At 42.7% G+C, this 6,000-nt stretch overlaps 1 protein-coding gene across 1 annotated transcript in view; it reads right to left on the reverse strand.

The window, feature by feature from the left end:
- The window catches only part of lrrc4ca (leucine rich repeat containing 4C, genome duplicate a), a 224,571-nt gene extending 221,034 nt beyond the window's left edge, over positions 1–3,537 (reverse strand). The window contains exon 1 of the mRNA XM_077210331.1: positions 3,009–3,537. The gene's annotated coding sequence lies outside the window, so the exon portion shown is untranslated. The remainder of the gene's footprint in view (positions 1–3,008) is intronic.
- Positions 3,538–6,000: the final 2,463 nt, after the last annotated feature.

The raw sequence follows: 6,000 nt of genomic DNA on the forward strand, positions 1-6,000 counted from the left end.
GAACACCTGAATTCAATGATTTAAGAGGGGTGTCCCAATTTGTTTGGCAATATAGTGTGTGTGTATATATGTGTATATATATATATATATATTATATATATATATATATATATATGTATATGTGTGTGTGTAAAAAGGGCCAAAAATATCATAATATGAGATGTTACATCTGACGACTTCCTGTCTGCGATCTACGACAGACACAGAGGAGCAGGAGTTTACCTCCACATTCATTTTCATAACAATGTCAGTTATTATGCTGTCAATCACAGTGGTGTCATGGGTTTTGTGATACACTGAGCTGTGCAGCGCACTGAACATCATAACTCACAGAGAAGGCTGTCACATCCCTAATTGCATTAAGACGAGATGAGCACTTCTACTAACAACATAATCAAGACAACTGTCTCCCTGGTCCTCTGAGGACCACCGGGGGAAGAGGAGATCATCAGCTCTGTCTTTGGGTGAAACTGTTAAACCTTGTTTGAGAGCAAGAAATGTGGTTTAACAGCACTAGAAATACCTAGTTTGCCATCGTCAATGCTTGTTGCCCGCTTTATTACAAATAAAATGGATTTGCGAGGGCATTCGAAAGAACTAAGACTTCAGGCAAAGAATAAATCGCAAATGAAAAAGCTTATTCATATCTCGCTTGCTTTTGACACCAATACGATTAAATACAGATGAAAATGGAAACCTTTTCCCAGATTGTTCTCCTGACATGCACAACCTCACAAATGTCTCCTTTAGAGTTTCATAAGATCTCAAAAACATCTCGAAATGTGTTCCGATTTGTCAAAAATCAGCAATAAAACCCATTTTACATCAAATTCTTCCAAAACGAATCAATGTTTCACATGGTCTGACATCAATAATGTTGTCCAATTGTTCCCCAATAAAGGGGGGAAAAATAAATTTTTATACAATATTATAAATACATTTTTAAGACGTGAACCCAGTTTTTATTTTAAAAATGTTAGGCTATATTTAAACACATGAACGAGATTTGAAATCTGTGTCAAGGGTAAAAATAAGAATTATATATATAAAAAATTATAAAATATTTAATTTTATAGACACTATCCCAGGTTTAAAATCAGTAATGTCCTACTTAAACCCAATGCGATTTGAATTCTGCATCAGAAGGACAATATGTGCATACAGTATTAAATTAAATTACTATAAAAATATATATTATTTTAAATAAATATATATTTTAAGGTAGCTACTTTGGGTTGGCCTGAACATTTGGAAGTTGATTTTGCTGTGTGTTTTGGCAGGTAAGGCTCAAGAGATTCACTTATCTCTGATGTCTGAACACAAGTGTCGCTTTTGAAGCCGTTAAAATTGCATTTTTGAGATTATATGAATTAGTGCCTGAGGCTAATCTGCAGAATATTAGAAGCTTCATGAAACCTGAAGACCAAACGAATGCAGAGTTTGCCGAGTTTTATTCCCATTTGGTCATTTGTGCCCCAATCACCGCAGGAAGCAACTCATCACACAAGCAGTCACACTTTCAGAGGGAAGCCATGTAATAATGGAGACATCCGTCCCATATCATCTGCCACATATTGGGAAATTACTTGCCCTGTACCTCAAACAAATACCTTGGGTTAAATTAATTCCAAGGAAATGCATTGATAAAATGTATTACTTGAATGCAATTTTCTTTTGGATAAAACGGTCCAAGCAGAAAGCATTATAGATATGCAGCACATGGTCGTTACATGAACTGTCAGTTAAAATGAGCAGATAGCTGTCCTTCCTCCTCAAATAAAATAGGAACTTTGAGGACAAACTTAAATCTTACTTATTTAGTAGATTCTTTGATACGTCACCACTTCCATTAATTCCCCCAAAATGCCTTCAGGTATCAGCGAGATATAAGCCAAACATGTGGCATTCTGGAGTCTAACCAATACTGTCACAGAAATTATGTCTCAAAAGCTTTGGTACATTAGATGACTGTGTTTGGGAGACACTATTGTGATCTTACAAAAGAGACAAACACTTTTAATTGTCTATGTTCTAATGCTATTGAAATTGTTTCTGTTCTTGGTAGGAAATGGTGCCAGCAACATCAAGGTCATCATGAGTTTGATACCAAATGGAAACACATACTATGTCTTGAATCAGTAAACAACTGGGGATAAAACTCTCTGCCAAATACATTAAATGGATAGACAGATTGAATTTCGACTTTTATTCACATGATGACATCATCACACTCATCAGTTGTGGTAAACAGAAGCTCAAGCATGTTCGTGTAATGTTAGAGAACCAATAAGGTTAATTTTCATGTGTTAAGCAGCACGTTTGAGCTTCCGCAAGAACCAATGAGGTTTGTTCTTGCGTGCCAAGCAGGTTCGGTCGAGCTTATGTTTATGTTCGCTGATCAATGTTTATTTGTGAATAAAAGCCTAAATTCAATCAGTTCATCATATAAAGCGATCAAGTCTCTTCAGAAAATTTGGACTAAACCGCTCAATTCATATGGATTAGTTTTACGATCTCTTTATGAACTTTTTGAAACGTCAAAGTGGTAGTTGCAGTTGCGTACATGTCAATGGAGGGACAGAAATCTCTCAGATTTCATTAAAAATATCTTCATGTGTGTTCCAAAGATGAATGAATCGCTTACGGGTTTGAAATGACTTGAGGGTGAGTAATTGATGACAGACTTTTCATTTTTGAGTTAACTATCCATTTAATGTAATCTAAATATAGACTTTTTTATTTTCTTCTTCTAAAAAATAAATAAATAAATGAAGAAAATGGCCAGCTAAAATGTCCAAATAATAATAATAACTGGATTATAAAATAAAATAATTAAAATATCTAAAAAATAAAATAATAAAATGAATAGAACAATAAATTAATTCAAATAAAACAAAAATGATAAATCAGATGCTAAAGTTTTTGTTGCTCACAAATGAGCCAAAATATCTTTTAAAATGACAACCACAATAATGTTAATATGTCATAAAAGTCATTCAGGTACTCACCACTGATGAAGTCAGTGTGACGACTTGCTGGATCTGGAGTTGTTTCGTTCGGCGAAACACAAAATTGCCTGTTTGACCTTGCAAGTTCCCAGGACATTATCACAAAAGTATCTTCATTTTAGTGCACAGATACAAAAAAATGCAGCCTCCAAAATCCGTGTTTAGTAAAAAAAAAAATCCTTTTATTCAAACTCAGATGTAATTTTAACTTTTCTTTCAGCCTTAAGAGGGCAGAAGTTCAGGAGCGCATCATCTCTCAACGTAATGACTCGATTCTCCTCCCTCACCTGTGGACCGAATCACAGATGCCGCATGTTGTTTGGCACGAGTCTTTTGTTGAAGTGCTGCTGACTGACAAGACCTTGACTACGGGTTTGGAAGTGAAACCGTACATCCGTACACCAAAGCGCTGACTTAAGATGCCATGCGTTGCTTCCCCCCTCTCTCATTCTTTCTGCGAACATGTGTTAGTGTGTGTATGTATGAGGCAGCGTGTGAGTGTGCACTTGCCAGTGTTCCCTCGTCAACTAAAGCTTGTTCTGTTCTGCATCACATATAGGCTCATCTCTCTCTCTTTCCCTCCTTACCTCCCTCCTCACTATCATCACTCTAAGCCTCCCGTCCTCGTTCAGTCACACGTGAGGAGGCGCACAGTATGACAGGAATACAAATAAGCTGTTTAGTCTGAAACCCTTAAAGACGCAATTGTCTTCCTTCACCTCTGACAATTTTAGATGCTGCCCTGGGCAAATGGACATCTCTCTCTCTCACTCTCTCTCTCTCTCTCTCTCTCTCTCTCTCTCTCTCTCTCTCTCTCTCTCTCTCTCTCTCTCTCTCTCTCTGTTCTCGGACTTGAGGTATCAAGTCACAGATGTGAGTGGTAAAGTCACAGTAGTGAGGTATAAAGTTGTGAGGTATAAAGTCACAGTTGTGAGGTATCAAGTCACAGATGTGAGGGGTAAAGTCACAGTTGTGAGGTATAAAGTCAGTTGTGAGGTATCAAGTCACAGTTGTGAGGTATAAAGTCAGTTGTGAGGTATCAAGTCACAACTGCAAGAAACAAAGTCATAACTGTGAGATTGTCATCTTGCAACATGCCTGTTTTATCACATTCTGCGCAAAAAAACGTAAATCCGTTACGTCGGATGGCGGAGAATGGGGGTTTCGCCTAGAAAGCCAATCATCTTCGTGTATTATAAAACGAGCCAATGGCGATGAAATGCCATGGGTCTGCGGAATTTGCATAGCGTATCCCCGCCCCACCTCGTGGGTATAAAAGGAGGACGCCGGCAACATGCAGATATGTCTTCGCTGAGGAGCCGAGACTGAACTCAGGCGTCTACGCAGCGGTACAGCGGAAGTGGCAGGGAGACGTAACGTCTCCGTTCCCTACTCAGGGAACGAGGGTTACATACGTAACCGAGACGTTCCCTTTCGTAGTCACACCGAGTTACGTCGGATGACGGAGAATGGGGGTCCCCGTGTAATCACGCCACCTTCACAGCTGTCTTCCAGTGCCCTGCGAAAGTCTGATCCCCCTGTCGTGATACTGGCACGGACGAAGGAGTCCTACTTAGCACAGGAATACCAAGGTACACTGGGAAGCATATCTCAGAAGAAATATGCCACAGCATGCCTACCCGTAGGGAGGACTTAAGAATACACATATGGCTGGAGGGCTACATATGGAGGAACACTGGAGTGACCAGCCCGTGGGGTGGCAACTTTCAACTCCAGGAGAGGCAAGGTGACTTGCCAAGGGAAAGACACATGCTCAAGGAGGCTTACAGTGGAAATACAGATGTGGGGGCTACTCAGGGGAGGAACCAAGCACACGGAGGCACCTAGCCGACGCACAGGCAATAGACACTGGCACCAGCGTCAACAGTGCTGGAGGAACTCAGGGCTTCGGAGAGGAAGGCTCACCTGAGGAGAATATTGCACATATCCAGTCCGTAGAGTGGAATGGCGAGCAAGCGAAGACACCTGAGCGGGTCCAGTACTAGCTGGTTGAAGCGAGTACACGAGAGGACACAGGCTCCACTCGGAGATTATAAAATCTGGTGAATGTGTTGGGTGTCGCCCAGCCTGCAGCTCTACAGATGTCTGCCAGTGAGGCGCCATGCGCTAGAGCCCAAGAGGAAGCCACACTCCGGGTGGAGTGGGCTGTCACACCAAGGGGGCACGGTCGGCCTTGCTGTTGGAAAGCCAAAGCAATGGCGTCCACTATCCAGTGAGACAACCTCTGCTTTGAGAGAGCCTTTCCCTTCAGTCTCCCACCATAACAGACAAAGAGCTGGTCTGAGGTCCTGAAACACTGCGTTCTGTCTACGTAAGCACGGAGAGCGCGTACTGGACAGAGCAGTGTCAAGGCTGGGTCTGCCTCCTCCAGGGGCAGCGCTTGCAGGTTCACCACCTGGTCCCGGAAGGGAGTGGTGGGAATCTTGGGCACATATCCAGGCCAGGGTCTCAGGATCACGTGAGAGTGACCGGGCCCGAAGTCCAGGCACGCTTCGTCAATGGAGAATGCGTGCAGGTCCCCTACCCTCTTGATAGAGGCCAAAGTAACCAGGAGCGCTGTCTTCATAGACAGGAACTTAAGCTCAACTGATTGCAGAGGCTCAAAGGGAGCCCTCTGCAGGGCATTTAAGACCACTGAGAGGTCCCAAGAGGGAACGAGAGGAGGGCGAGGAGGATTCAGTCTCCTGCGAGTTGAGACATACGGCGGGAGCGTAGACCACCCTGACGGTTGATGTAAGCTACAGTCGCGGTATTGTCTGAACGGACTAGTACGTGTTGACCCCTGAGCAACGTGAGAAAGCGGTGCAGGACAAGGCGTACTGCCAGCAACACGAGGCAATTGACATGCAGAAGGCGCTGGGGTCCTGTCCAGGAGCCCGCGGCAGCATGTCCGTTGCACATGGCGCCCCAACCCGTGGAAGAGGCATCTGCGGAGACAACAACATGCCTGGAAACTCGTTCTAGGGGAACT

The sequence above is a fragment of the Siphateles boraxobius genome, unplaced genomic scaffold, assembly GCF_051911475.1.
Source record: "Siphateles boraxobius isolate OS27281-9 unplaced genomic scaffold, OSU_SipBor_1 65, whole genome shotgun sequence".
Lineage (NCBI taxonomy): Eukaryota > Metazoa > Chordata > Actinopteri > Cypriniformes > Leuciscidae > Siphateles > Siphateles boraxobius.